A 15,376-nucleotide genomic window follows, 5' to 3' on the forward strand; every position below is an offset into this window, starting at 1 on the left:
GCTATGTTGGTCTACAATTTCTATCTCCATTAGCAGTGTGACCGTTCTGGTTTTCCCATATGTTGGCCTATTTTTATATTGTCAGATCTTTTCACCTTTTTCTTATCTAAATTGATTTTTTTGAAGTATCACTGCATTTTCTCAATTGCTAGTGATCTTGTACATCTCTTCGTATTTACTGGCCATTTGGATTTCCTTTGTTCGTGTTGCCTTTTCTAAGCCTTTGCCCACTTCTTTTGGGTTGACTCCTATTTTGTTTATTGATCTCTAGAAGTTTTCAGGAAACTCATTTATTGTCTATTTTATGTATGATAAAACTATTCTACGCTGTGTCTTGTCTCTTAATTTTTTTATGTCATCATTACACCGGAATTGGTTAAATATATCAGACATTTCCATCATTGTTTGTGCTTTTGGTTCTTCTTCAGGGCATATTATCCTACCTTGAATGGAAAAACACATTCTTCAATATATTCTCAAATAGTCTTGAAGTTTTCCTTTGTACAGCAGGTACAAAGCAGGTGCTTAATCTATCAGTAATTTACTTATCTAAGTAGTGTCAGGTAGAGCTATTCTCTCTCCCCAAAAGGGTCAATATCATATCACCTATTGAATAATTAATTCCTCTTCACAGGATTGGTATGCCACTTTCATTATATACAGATTCCCACATGTACAGTTGAGCCTTGAATAACATAGGTTTGAACTGCATGTGTCCACTCACACGTGGATTTTTTTCAGTAACTATATTGGTAAATATCCTGGACATTCAGAACAATTTGAAAAATCTGTGAGACAAATCTTATGGTTTAGAAATATTGAAAAAAATGAAAGTAATTATGTATGTTATGAATGCATTAAATACATGTATATAACATGTATGTTATCATTTATTACTGTAAAACATACACAAATCTGTTTTGTTTTGTTTTTTTGAGACGGAGTCTCGCTCTGTCGCCCAGGCTGGAGTGCAGTGGTGCAATATTGGCTCACTAAAAGCTCCGCCTCCCAGGTTCACGCCATTCTCCTGCCTCAGCCTCTCCGAGTAGCTGGGACTACAGGCACCCGCCACCACGCCCGGCTAATTTTTTGTGTGTTTTTAGTAGAGACGGGGTTTCACCGTGGTCTCGATCTCCTGACCTCCTGATCCGCCCGCCTCGGCCTCCCAAAGTGCTGGGATTACAAGCGTGAGCCACCGCGCCCGGCCTCCTGTGGAATTTTAATCCCTAATGTTGAAATTAGGGCCTGGTGGGAGATGATTGGATCACAGGGGCGTTTCTTATGAATAGTTTAGCGCTATTCCCATAGTGCTGTTGTTGTGATAGAGTGCTCAGAAGATCTGGTTGTCAAAAAGTGTGTGGCACCTGCACCCTCTCTGTAATTCTGCTCCAGCCAGGTAAGACATGTCTGCTTCCCCTTTGCCTTTTGCCATGATTGCAAGTTTCCTGAGGCCTCCCCTGAAGCAGAAGCTCCTGTGCTTCCTGTACAGCCTGCAGAACTGTGAGCCAATTAAAGCTATTTTGTTTTTAAGTTATCTAGTCTCAGGTATTTCTTTATGTGAGCAATGTGAAAACGGACTATTATAGTCACCTTTCTCATCCAAAAAGAAAAAAATGGAGACATCTAAGGATATGAAAAACTTAAATTATATTAACAATAAGGTAGAATTGGTATGCCAGATGATAGAAAATACTCCCACTCTTCAGGTGCCAAAGAATGAATCACAAAATATGACCATATATTAGGGTGAATAGAAAATATTTTCTTTAAAAATAATTTAAAAATTAAGCATTCTGAATTATCATGCATTCAGACTAGAAATATTTTTAGAGTCAGAAAATGTACAGGTCCTTTTCCTAGCAGGTTAAACATTTTTTATTGAATGGACCTCAGATTTGAGGGAAACGCAAACCAAAAAAGCCAGATTTCCACAAAACAATAAATATCTATTAAATCCTTAAATTCTGGAGCAAGAAAGCCTGATCTTGATTACCAGCTTGTGTGACCTTGAAAATTACTTAACTTTATGACATGTTTCCTTAATGTAAAATGGACATACCACCTACCTCGTGTGTTTAGTTGACAGTTCTATGAGTTAATATAAGCAATTTGTTAATACCAATGCTTGGGACACAATAAGCATTATTGGAGTGTTTTTAGATTTAAAATTTAATAAAATACATAAAGGAATATATGAGATTCATTTACAATAGCGCTGAGAAACATTTGCAGCCTTAATTATTTTCTGCATCACATTCAAAGAATGAAATTAACTGGATTAAGCTTCTGATGTGCAAGTTAGGGAAGGATAGTCTGAAAGTAGCAGGAAGGAATTGATATATGTATACACAGAAATCAATGACTTAGAATAACTGTAAAATAATACACCAAGTCAACAAAAAGCTCCAACGACATGAATTTTTTTGAAAAATTAACTTACTAAATAGAACACTTAAGACATACATTTCTGTGTATGAAATATGGAAAGAAGGCAGAATGTCTACCTATTCAAAAATGACAAGGATTAGACAATTTCAAAGAGGAATTGTGTGACATCTTCATTTTAAGCATACATAGGCCTTTAAAATGAGAAAAAAATTTCATGTTTCAAAATAAGCACATTATTGATAGAAAATCCTGATGAATTGCATGTAGAATGAGAGGAAATGATGGACAAAACATATTTATGAACATCAATGTAAAAATTTTAACTTAAATATTAGCTAAGAGAATCTAAGTACATTGAAAGAATAACATATGATGAGTACATGGGGTTTGTTGCAGGAAGGTAAAGATTGCTTAAAACCAGAAAATCTAGTAATATAAATTATCCAGTAAATATATCCAGAAGAAAAGTTATATGATCACATTTATAAATGGTGATAGGCCTTTGATAAAATTCAAGTCAATCTTGTTTTATACACACCACAAAGAAGCAATGGATTCTTTCTTAAAATAAATACAAGGCCAGGCATGGTGGCTCATGCCTGTAATCCTAGCACTTTGGGAGGCTGAGGCAAGCAGATCACCTGAGGTCAGGAGTTCAAGACGAGCCTGGCCAACATGGCAAAACCCTATGCCTACTAAAAATACAAAAATTACCGAGGCATGATGGCACATGCCTGTAATCCCAGCTACTTGAAAGGCTAAGGCAGAAGAATCGCTTAAACCCAGGAAGAGGAGGCTGCAGTGAGCACAGATCATGCCACTGCACTCTAGCCTGGGTGACAGAGCGAGACTCCATCTCTAAATTAAATAAATAAATAAATAAATACATACATACATACATAAATACATAAATAAACAAAATACAAAATTTATATATCTAATAGTGAGATACTTTAACTCCAAGCCACTATTTTCATTAATGTGAGGTATTTGAGGCACTTCAGCCAATAATTTATGGAATTAGCCCTATTAACCACTGAAAATATTTTTAGAACTATAAGTAATGGAAGGGAAGGTATAAAATTTATTTTGTTGCGGTTACCGTTGATAAGGCTGAATGTGGGGAAAACTCAAGGAGGAGGCTAAACTTCTAAATGGTTTCTTTATGGCTACCATGCTGGCTTCAACCATGGCTTCAACTTCCAGGAGGTCATGAATTTTGCAACCATTGACAGATCAATTCAGACAAAGTGATGTCTCAGTGCAGTGGCAGGCAAGTCATTGTGGGCATCCTATAATCCAAGTGCTAGGGGCTGTAGAAACACAGGCAAACTGGGGCATTTGCAGACCCCATGGAGTCCAGGGCACGTGCCAGCCTGGAGAGGCCCACCTGGTGGAAGATCCAAGTGCCCAAGAGGGCTACCCTAGCCTGAGACACCACCCAGATCACCAGGGCCGTAACCCATTTAGCCTATGGCCTCCTGCTGTGGTACCCATTGCCTTGCCCTTGTACCCGGTGCTCCCGTGGTCCATATAGCCTGCAATACTTCCCAGCCCAGAACTTTAGCCTGGACCCACTGCTCACCCTAGCTCCATCAACCCTGATCTGAACCCCTCAACTGACAGATATGATTGTGGTCATTGCCCTCCGTAACTAGGGTCTAAAAACCCAATACTCCAGGCTCCAGCCAGGAGGTGCCTCTTGATGGTCACAGTGCACATAGCTTCAGGCCCTACGCGTCAGGCCCTAAGCCTCAGCCCCTGCCCACAATGGAGCACTGAGGGACAGGCCCGCACCACTGAGCCCAGGATCCAGCATCCTGCCAAGGATTCTAGGAGCTGCTGAACCCTGCCCCGAGCTCATGGTCAGCTTTTATATCTCACTCTTTTGCTCGGTGATGGCTTCTTGATATTGCTCAAATTTCCATCTCACAATTTTGGGCAAATTTGCCCACTACAGTTATAGAGCCTCCTGGTGCTGAGATAGCCCCTCTGGTGAGGACTCTGGGTGCTGCTGAGTCCAAGGTAGTTACCAAATTCACCATATATTCTTTATCCTCCCAGACCTTTTAATACCTTGACACTTCTACTTCTGTGTCACCAGCTGAGATTTCATCCACTGGACATGAGTGTCTCTGAGAACGAGGTCTTCCTGGGTTTGCTGGGAACTCATCTATCCCAGCGTTCCAGTTGCTGGAACAACTATCCTGGGGGTAGAGGGGGTTTGTTTCCTAGAACCCCCTGAGGATTCTGAGGATTTTCAAATCCTGTATATAAAATGGCTTGGAATGTGCATTTAACCTATACGTATCTTCCCATATACTTTAAATCATCTCTAGATTACATACAATACAATGTAAATAGTTGTTTGCTGTATTGTTTTTTGTTATTTTTGTCGTTTTTTCTTCCTTTTTTTTCTGAGTATTTTTGACCTACAGTTGGTTGAATTCACTGATGCTGAACCCAGAGGTTACAGAAAGCTGCCTGTATTCTATGACAAGGGATCCATTCATAGATAAGAGGACACATGAGCTCCAGTATACATGTCCAAGCGTGTTCTGAGCAACACTGTAAGAGGTCAAAAGTGGAAACAACCCAAATGTCCATCAACAGCACAAACATTTATACCATTGATACCTTACAGTAGGCAACAGCACTAAGTACAGCTACATGGAACAACATAGATGAGGGAAATTTAAAAAAAACCATTAAGTTGCATAAAGCACAATTCTACTTATATGAGGTTATATAACATTTTCAAAATTAGCAACATTTTAGTAAATTTATTTAGAATTCTTCTGCAGAAGGGTTTTGTCTCTTCTCTCCAATTTGTTACATTTACTCATTTGTTTATAACAGCATGAACTCACAAGTATTTATTTTATACTTTGGATTATAATTCAGTTGTACTTCAGTTATTTTGTTGTTCAAGATTTGGCCAGTGGGAGCTGTTTTCATTGGTTCTTGTGCTCTTCTAATATAACCCCATCGGTGCTCTAATATAACCCCATCAATGCTTTTGTTTGTTTTGTACTTACCACATCTTTAATTTCCAGCACTCCAAGATGCTCTAGGCTCTTTGTGTGTATTTCCTGTACAGGTCTAGAAACTTTATTTCTTTATCAGTATTGCCACTCCTTTATTTTCTTTAACAGTATCAGATTGCAGTTTTATTGAACATCTTAGTCTAGATTTCCTTTTGTTTATTTACAATTCTACCATTGTATTAACATTTTATTACCTTTTTTGTTTTTTGCTTTTTTTTACTAATTGCTGGGTTTCAACATAAAAACAATAGATTTTTAGAAAATGTGGATATTAATTTTCAAATAAATATGGTCAGATTCAGTTTTTAAATTGTTGACCTTCAATTTTATTTCAATGAGGTCAAGATTATGCTCAGTTTATTAACCTATGGAATTTTAATTGATATTTATTTGTAGGCCTGCACTGGGAAATTTTTGGAATTGTGTTCCACATATTGAAAAGCATTTTCCATTTAGTTATTGGTTGTTGCAGGTTATAATGATCACAGTCGTTAAGTTTGTTTTGAAAATTATTCGCCTTCGTCTGCTTCCACTACCAGCGCGACGCCCAAGACGCCAAGGTCGCCATGGACGGGGCGGTGCTGGACCGCTGGACCGACGCGAGCTGCGGGTGCAGGTGGTGAGCTATGGCCTCTGGGACCTGCCCCGCAGCCGCCAGGGAGCGCCACGCAGCAGGGCCGGGGGCGGTGTCTACAGATGGCAGAGCTGCAGCCCCAGGCGGCTACACCGCAGCCGATCCCGGGGTCCCAGCTGCTCCAGGCCCGTCAGTAGAGGGGATCTCCCTACAACCGCCCTCCCTACAGACGATCTCGCTATAGCCGATCTCCCTACAGGTAATCTCGCTACAGCTGATCTCACTATATCCGATCTTCTTACAGCCCATCTCCCTACAGCTGGTCTCTGTGCAACAGGTCTCCCTACAGCCAGCTTCACTCGAAGTCTGGGTCCCCTACTCGCTCTCGCTCTCCATCAGCCTCCAAAGAGATCTCGCGAAGATCCAAGTTCTCCAATGTCTCCAGATCTCGCTCACGGTCCACGTCCAACACTCCTCCCCCAGTATCCAAGTACAGGTCGCGATCCAAGAGTCCTCCCCAGTCTCCTGAAGGGGAAGGACAAGTGTCCTCCTAGGAAAATGATCATCAGCTAACACGTGATGGAGGACTTGGGGAAAAGGACCACATACTCAGTCCGTGGAGGCAGAGTCCCTGGAAGTAGCGACTGCCTATGGAAAAGGTTGTGTCACACTGGTCTACCTTTTTATCAGTTTGAAGCTTTGCATCAGGTGGCAAAATTCATTTTGTGTGCTATTTTGTTGCTATTCATATTTTCTTGTAATTTAATGAGGTGAAAGACTTTAGTAAAGATTTGGATATTTGAGAGAAAAATTTATGTTTGTTTTTGTCGTTCTTTTGGAGTTGAAGTCTCGCTCTGTCACTCAGGCTGGACTGCACTGGCGCCATCTCCGCTTCCTGCAACTTCCGCCTCCTGGGTTCAAGCTATTCTCCTGCCTTAGCCCCCAAAGTAGCTGGGATTACCGGCGTCTGCCACCACGCCAGGCTAATTTTTGTATTTTTAGTACAGACGAGGTTTTGCCATGTTGGTTGGCCAGGCTGGTCTGGAACTTCTGGGCTCAAGTGATCTGCTTACCGCGGCCTTCCAAAGTGCTGCGATTACAGGCGTGAACCCCTGCGCCGGCCTATATTTGATTCTGTAGTGCTGACATTTTTGGTTTGAAATGAACAGGTTGGTAACCTAATTTGTGGCCTCCTGACTCTTAAGAAATGTATATAGCCACCAAAAACAGCCCAACGCTGTCACGACATTGCCTCGACATTGCCTTCATTCCTTAAAGTAAAAACCTACAAAAGGCGGTATAAATTTGTATGTGTAATGTTATTACCTTTAAATCTAACTGGTAATATGATCCAAATCTGTATAAAGATTTTTCAGGTGAGAAGACTGGGTTTTTGGCAAACACAATTCTAATTTCTTCAGTTTTTGTGCACTAGGCCCGGCTGCATAGCAGTTGAGTGATGCTGGTTAGCTGTTAAGGTGGCCTGTTGCAGTGCGGAGCGCTGAGCTGTTTCCTGTTTTCTTCTGATTGCTCCTGGGGAAAGACGCCCAGTCCTGAAGAACAAAATGGCTGTCCAGTTAAATGCCTGACAACCTTGCAGGTAAATAATGGAGCACGCGGCGAGCACATCTAGCTGATGATAATCACACATTTTCCCACTCCCTATTCTAATAAATGACAAATCTAATCATATCAATATGTAAGAACTTAAAATGTGGAGAATGTTATGGAAGAAATGGTTTTAACTTTGTAAAGACTTATGGTGCATCTTTTTGAGTACGAATATTTTTTACTATAACCATGTTTTTATCATTGAATTAAAATGTTTTCTTGTTGTTACCGTTTCTCAAAATACAATTAGAAATCTTTTCTGGAAAGTAGGTTTTATTTTGCTGTTGGACTACTTTCTGATATTTGTACTTTTGAGAAAACTATTATACCAAGTTTTTCATAAGATTCAATTACGATTTTTAAAAAACCCTCCAAGGTTTTTAGCTATGTGCTTTGTTATTTTATCACAATGTAGTTTATTTGCACTTTCTCTCTTTTGTGTTTCTATCTGTGATTTTTAACTTCTAAAGCTCTTTTCAAAGAATCAGATTTTTTATTTTTGTTATTACCCCACTGGGTGTTTTATTTTATTTTGTTATTGTTTCTGCTTATATCTATATTTTATTTCCTTTTTCATTTACACAGTTTATGGATTTGAGTGCTAAATTCATTCATTTTTTCAACTTGCTGATTTTTTTCTTTCAATTCAGTTAGATACTCCTCTTTCTCTATGTTATGATTTGACCTTAAATCCTGATATTAAAGCACCATAGCAATTTGCCATAATCAGTCCATCTTAGATGGTGAAACTAATGGTCTTTGTGCAGTTGAAGCTGTGGTTGAAGCCTGCGTGGCATAATGAAGCTACTAAGGTAGCTTAAAGCTACCTCAATATTTTGTTTAATCACACATTTATTTTCCAATATTTTCAAGTATTTTGGACTCTACCACACCTGAAGTTTGAAGATTTGGAAAGAAAATACTGGAAGAACCTCAGCTCCCTATTTGATAAAAACAGTGAACAATGGAATCCTGGACACATGGGAAGAATTTAGGACTTTCTGGAGCAGGAATATGAGGTTGTCATCAAAGAAACTGTCAACACACCCTACTTGTACTTGGCATGTGGCAGACCACCTTCCCTTGGCTCACAGAGGACATGGACCTTTATAACATCAACTACCATCACTTCAAGGAGACCCTATCTTGGTACACAGTGCCCCAAGACCAGGGCCAGCACCTGGAATGCCTGGCCAGGGAGCTTTTCCCAGGCAGTTCCCAGGAAAGTGAGGCCTTCCTGTGGCACAAGGTGGCCCTCAACTCTCATACAGTTCTCAAGAAGAATGGGATTCTCTTCAATCGCATGACTCAGGAGGCTGGAGAGTTCATGTTGACATTTCCCTATGGCTACCACACAGGCTTCAACCATAGCTTCTATTGCACAGAGGCCATCAATTTCACCACCCAGGATGGATAGATTATGGCAACATGGCCTCTCAGTGTAGCTGTGGGAAGGACAGGCTGACCTTTTCCCTGGACGTCTTCATGTACGTCATGCATCCCGATCACTATGAACTATGGAAAAGCTAGCAAGATGAGGCCATTGTGGATCAAAGGGAGCCCAGGGTGCTGGCCAGCCAGGAGCTCATTACCTGGTAGGAAGATATTGCACCTGGCCTGAGGCTCCTCTTTCTCACCCTGGACCTGACCTCTTCTAGGCTTGTGTCATATGTGGTGGGACCCACACACCACTGAGCCCACATGTACCAGTTGCAGTTCCCCTGATGCCCCTTGGCAGCCCAGGAAACTGATGCCCATACAAGGGTCACTGCCCCCAGAGGCTCCCAAGAACACACCATGGCCCAGCATCTGTCTCGGGTCTGTTTGCCCTGGTTCTCTGTCTGTCAACTGGCAGATGTGGTCGTGGTGGTCCTTTTCAGGAACTAGTTGCTCAGGAGCGGATCCTCCAGTCTCCCACCAAGTGGTATAGCACACAGAGCTCTCAATCCCTAGGGTTAGCCCCTAGGTGGAATGGAGCTTTGATAGACAAGCCTGTATCTCTCAGGCCTGCATCTCAGTATCCCATCAAGGCTTCCAGGTGCTGCAGTGCCCCCATCTTCAACCTTTAGAGGTACCCAGGATTGGATGCTTTGATTATCCGGCCTGGCCTGTGTTTGATATACCCAGATAGCATGGCACTAAATCACCCTGATTGGGTTCCACTGATTCTTCCCAACATCATTGTGCCGCTCAGCATATTCTCCAGGGATGCTGTTGGGGACTGCATAGCCTCTTGAACCTAGCTGAGGTTGTAGCAATGGACCACTCTTATACTTCCAGGGTCTTGGCCCCAACTGAGGTTGTCAGAATATGCTGGGACCCTGACTCATCTGCTGAGGCTAAAGCCAGACAGAGCTACACCTTGGAATTTGGAGCTATGTGCCTCTGATACATGATCTGAATCCTTTGAACCCATGGCTACTGAATGTTTTGCCAAATGTGGCTGTCCCTCTGACCATAACCTAACCCTCGGAGCCAAAGAAGGTTCCAGCCTCGCACAGTTTGAGCCTAGTCCTGTCTCAGTCTCTTTTACCTTGAAGAACTGATACATATCCAAGGCTGCCAGAGGCTGTCTGCTATTTATTAAATTTGTTGTTCCTAGTGTGTATCTGCCAAGTAAAGAAAGGAAAATCCTGAAAACATATTTTTTAAATCACAATAATAAAAGAGATATACCTAAAACTAAGTGATTTGAATGATTGAAAAGTAAAAGAATCAGCAAAACTATATCAAGGAAAATGCAAAAAAAAAAAAAGAGAGAAAAGAGGGGTGGTACATGTTAATATCAAAGAAACAAAGAAATGCAGACGAAAGGGACATAGAAAAACTCTTTTTAATGCCAAACGCTATTTCACAATGAAAATACAGCCTTTATAAATAGCCATGCAATTTTTTCTTTGTTATTTATTTTTGTTTTGGTATAGTGTGTACAAACTATACTAGTATATATATATATATATATATATATATATATATATACTATACTTGTATATATATTATATATTATACTATGGTATATATAGTATACTAGTATAGTGTGTATATATATACTATATATACACTATATAGCATATGTATATAACCATTTTCACCATTTTAAGAGTATAGTTTAGCTTCTTTAAAACAAAATTGTGGTACAACCATCACCACTTTCTATCTCCAGAACTTTTTTTTATCATCACAGACTATGACTCTAAACCATTAAACAATAACACCTCATTATAGCCTCCCCAGCTGCTGGTATCCCTTTTTTATTTTTCTAATAGTTTCACTCTTTTTGGTACCTCATGTAAGTGCAGTGATACAATATTTGTCCTATTATTTCTAGCTTATATCACTTAGCATGATGTCCTCAAGGTTCATCCATGTTACAGCACGTGTCAGATCTCCTTCCTTTTCAAGGCTGAATAATATTCTACCATATGTATACACCACATTTTGTTTAATGCAGTCACCCATGGATGGACACTTAGGTTGTTTCCTCCTTTTGGCTATGTGCATGGTGCTGTTATGAAAACTTGTGTAAAAGTGTCTTTGTGAGTCCCTGGTAAAACTATTTGAATCACCTTTTAGAGATTCCATGTTCTTCATTGAACATCATTAACATGCCTTTGCATCTGCCTTGACTGGAGATCTGTTTAAACATCTGCCATAAATATGTTTTTAATGTCATCTTAATTTCAAAAACTGTAATTCAATTTAAGTTAAATTAAATGGTTAGATTAAAAATTAATTGTGTCACTTGTCGTGAATTTGAGGAAACTACTGACAGCAACATACCTTGTACTCCACTACCAAATATATGCACACCAACATCTATTATTATTCTGGAGAATTTGTGGATCTCAGTTCTATTCTAGGTCCCAGGTTTAGGAGTCTCAAGTTTCTTTCAATATTCCCCTATCATGGATGCTTCTTTGGTTTTGAAACAGCATTTTCATTCTTCACATAGTCAGTAGAGCTGAGGGAGAGTTGTGCTCCGCATCTTTTTATTACTCCTGTTGGTAACTCACTGTGGGTACCACATGGCTTTGTGGGAAACTGGGTGTGGTGACCAGGTGGCTGTGTGGAACCAGGAAGCTCTTGTCAAACTCACCGCCAGCACTGTACATGCAAAAGCTCATAGGATCCCTTTAACTGGCACAGGACGGGTAGTGCAAAGTGTGCGAGCTTCTCTAAGAGTGAGCGTGGCTGGGTAGTGGGCACTGCTTCTAGTGGGCTTCCTTCTTCCCGGCCTTCTGCTGTCAGAGGCTGCCAAAGTCCTGACTGCATCCACATAGGGTGAGCACTTGCCCAGATAATCCAGAGGCGGGTGTCCCAGGCCCCTGTGCTGGGCTCAGGCAGTATTTGAGAGAGGGTTACCCAGGGAGCTTTCCGTGCTGGGCTTGTGTTTCTAGGAGGAAATCTGGAGGGGCAGGCATGGGCTGCAGGGTCCAGAGAGGACTGTACCACAGAGGTGGAGAAGAAAGTTCTGGCAAAGTCTCATTTCCCTCCTCTTTTCCTCCTCAGGACAAGCTCCATGAGGACATAGTGAAGGCTAAAGGCCAGAAGGTTGAGATCCAGCCTAGAACTCATGTGAGTTTCATTAAGGAAAATTATAGTTTGTGAGAGACAATTTAGAGTAGTGTTTGAAAAACTGGAAAATTTAAGTCACTTTATTATGTTGAAGACAGAAAAAAATGGACACATAGAAGGATATAGAAAACAAACAAGCTTAATAATAAGGTCAATGTATGCACCTGATAACAGAGAATACTCACTTTTTTTTCAAATGCCGATGAATGCTTCAGAAAATTTGACAATATATTAGGGTGAAAACAAAACATCGATAACTTATCAAAAGAAAAAGAAAAAATCAACACCATGCAATAAAACTAGACATTGATTTTAAAAATCAGAAAATGCTTTTTCCAGAAAGGCAAATGTTCTTTATTGGGCAAGCTTTAGATAAAGAGGAAAACACAAGCCAAAACTGCCAAATTCCACTGGCTTTTCAAAGCTGCGGGTTATTTGACATTGTTAATTCATTGACTCGGTCCAACAAACAAGTCCTTAGCAAGTGAGCAAGACAGTTTCAATCAGCAATGTGTGCTGTGCAGAAACTAAAGCAGGATTGGGTGACAGAGTAGAATAGGCAGGGGCTGCCTCAGCTGCGGGTCCGGGATGGATTCACAGAGCAGGAGACCTTTATGAGACCCAGTTGACATAATGGAAAGTCCAGAGCAGAATTTTTCACTTACAGGGTATAGCAAGTGCAATAGACCTACCATGAAAATTAGTGATTTTCTTTTTCCAGGAATATAAAAGAAACTCATTTGTGTCTGGGGCAGAGAGGGGAAGGGAGAGAGGCTGGGGGCAGAGCATACCAGGCCTTGTATCTCATGTTAAGTGCATTATTTGGTGTTCCTTCAAGTGAGAAGACATAGAAGCTTGAAACAGCAGCGAAGAAGATGTGATTGACACATTTAAATTATCAGCTTAGTGGCTCTGTGGAGAGTATGCAAGTAGGAGAAGCAGTTTGACCATTTATAATATGAATGAGAGTGACAGTTGTTTAGACTTAATTGTTAGTTTTGAAATTGCATAGCCAGCCTCATCAACATAGTGAAACTCAGTTTCTGCAAAGAAACAGTTAAAAAATTACTTGGGTGTGGTGGCACACACCTGTAGTCCCAGCTACTCAGGAAGCTGAAGAAGGAGGATCACTTGTGCCTGGGAGGTCAAAGTTGCAGTCAGTCACGATTATACCACTGCAGTCTAGCCTGGGCGACAGAGCCAGACTCTGTCTTTAAAAACAACAAAAAGAAAATGCACAGAAGTGGACAGATCATATTTTGGAAACTGAAAATTACAGTTTTCATACAGAAAGAAACATTCTGAGAAGAAAGCCACCTTGCTTGTTAAGTACTATCCTTAGTACAACCCTTCGTTTCTTCCCCTATCAGAATTTCAGTAGGGTTCTACATTTTCAAGTAGGAGCAATCAAAAATTGGTGCTTCTCTGAAGTTTTCAATAAACAGTAGAAAAACCCATATCTTCCTGCTTCTCCCATTCTTTGGGGAAACTTTGTCTTTCTTAACGTAACAAGAGAAGGAAGTTTATTCTTTGGAAAATTCAACCTGAGAGATGAACTCAGAGACTCCAGGCACAGAGGAGGATGGAGTGAGATGCCTGGCTGAAATGAGGTTAAAGCTAACACTGACATGGTGGAATCACAAGATGAAAGCATGCTGCATTCACAGGAAGGGAGTAGCCCTAGAGAGCTGCTGGACCCACAGCACATCTTGCCTGACCAAGGAATAAATTTTTATGTAATAGGTAAAAGCTTCATTGTCTCTGGACTGCAGTAGGCAGACAGCCTACAGCTACAGAGAGCCGCCTCACCCAAGGCCATGCCTCTTCCCAGTTTGGCTCACATCCAGTGACTGATCAGCACTGGAGCATAAAGCTTGGCCATCTATGCTGAACTCAGGACACCTCTGAAGGGCCCTTTGAGCTCCAGAGCTGCCTGTAGGATCCACTGAGACTATCTTTGGCCCTGAGCCACAGATCAACATTTCCCTGTGCTCACACCTGCTTCCCCCTCTTCCCTTTCTCAGATATGGATCCCAAGGACCCTCTTTAAGGAAGACCTTGGTGCTGAAGTCTTAGAGTCTGCTTTGTGGTGAACCTGACCTGCAACTGTATTTTAGCTTTCTTTGTGTTTCAAAGGCATAATTTCCTTGAGAGAATAAAGAGCAATCACCCCTGCCAAAATTATCACCCTTCTTTGCATGGTTATTCACTGATGTGAGGAGACTGAAATAGCCACATGGGAATCTCAGCTTCCTATATATGGCATTATTGTTGTGACTCCATTGAAAACATGTTTCTTTGAACACCAGAAGTCATGAGGACAAAAAGCAAACATCTTGGCTTTGGCATGATGGATCAGTCCCAGTTTAGGCCTGGGTTTACTGGAACCATGCACTCTGGCTCTGAGAGGAACAGTCCCATGTCCAGAGCAATGGGCTCTCACATGCGTTGCTAGTGGGAATGTGACATCACGTAGCTCCTTTGAAAACTGTGTGTCGGTCTTCTATTAACGTGAGCGCTCATTGGTGCTTCTAGGTATTGGATAAATACCTAGGAGTAGCAATTCTCCTTCTAGGTATTTACCCAATTCAAAAGAATCAAGAAATGGAATCCATCTATCTCTGAACAGATGAGTAGAAAAACTGTTGCTTATTAAAATATTATTCAGCAATCAAAAAGGAATGAATTGCTGGTGCATGCAACAGGATAGATGATCTCACAAACATTGGGTATGGGAAAAGAAGCAAAATCCAAGTGAATACATATTGTATGATTCCATTCCTATTCATTCCCAAATCTGGCTATACTCCCCTGTAATCATCTAAGTTAGAAAGTGGTTGCCTCTGGTGGGGAGTGGGGATTGACTGGAAAACTCCGTCCTGAGAGGATGCTATGGGGCTGTGCTAATGTTCTGTGTCTTCTTTTATGTGTTGATTACATGGGTGTATATAATTTTTAAAACTCACTAAAGTGGAGACCTATGATCTATGTGTCTTACTGTGTTTTATTGCCTATATCTTAAACTGGAGAAAAGCAAATAGGAGACAAGACAAGGGCTGCTAGAAATGTAAGAACCATCTTAATAAATTCTAGAAAGCTTAATCATGGGTTAGCAGGCTATGCAATTAGTTGTTTACTGTATTTTTTGTTGTTTTTACTGATTGTTAGTTTTCACTGTTTC

General features: G+C 40.8%; 1 pseudogene; it reads left to right on the top strand.

The window, feature by feature from the left end:
- Nucleotides 1-5,913: 5,913 nt before the first annotated feature.
- On the top strand, nucleotides 5,914-14,288 carry LOC116476189 (lysine-specific demethylase 4D-like; annotated as a pseudogene).
- Nucleotides 14,289-15,376: the final 1,088 nt, after the last annotated feature.

Source organism: Hylobates moloch, unplaced genomic scaffold (genome assembly GCF_009828535.3).
Source record: "Hylobates moloch isolate HMO894 unplaced genomic scaffold, HMol_V3 SCAFFOLD_11, whole genome shotgun sequence".
In the NCBI taxonomy this organism is placed as follows: domain Eukaryota; kingdom Metazoa; phylum Chordata; class Mammalia; order Primates; family Hylobatidae; genus Hylobates; species Hylobates moloch.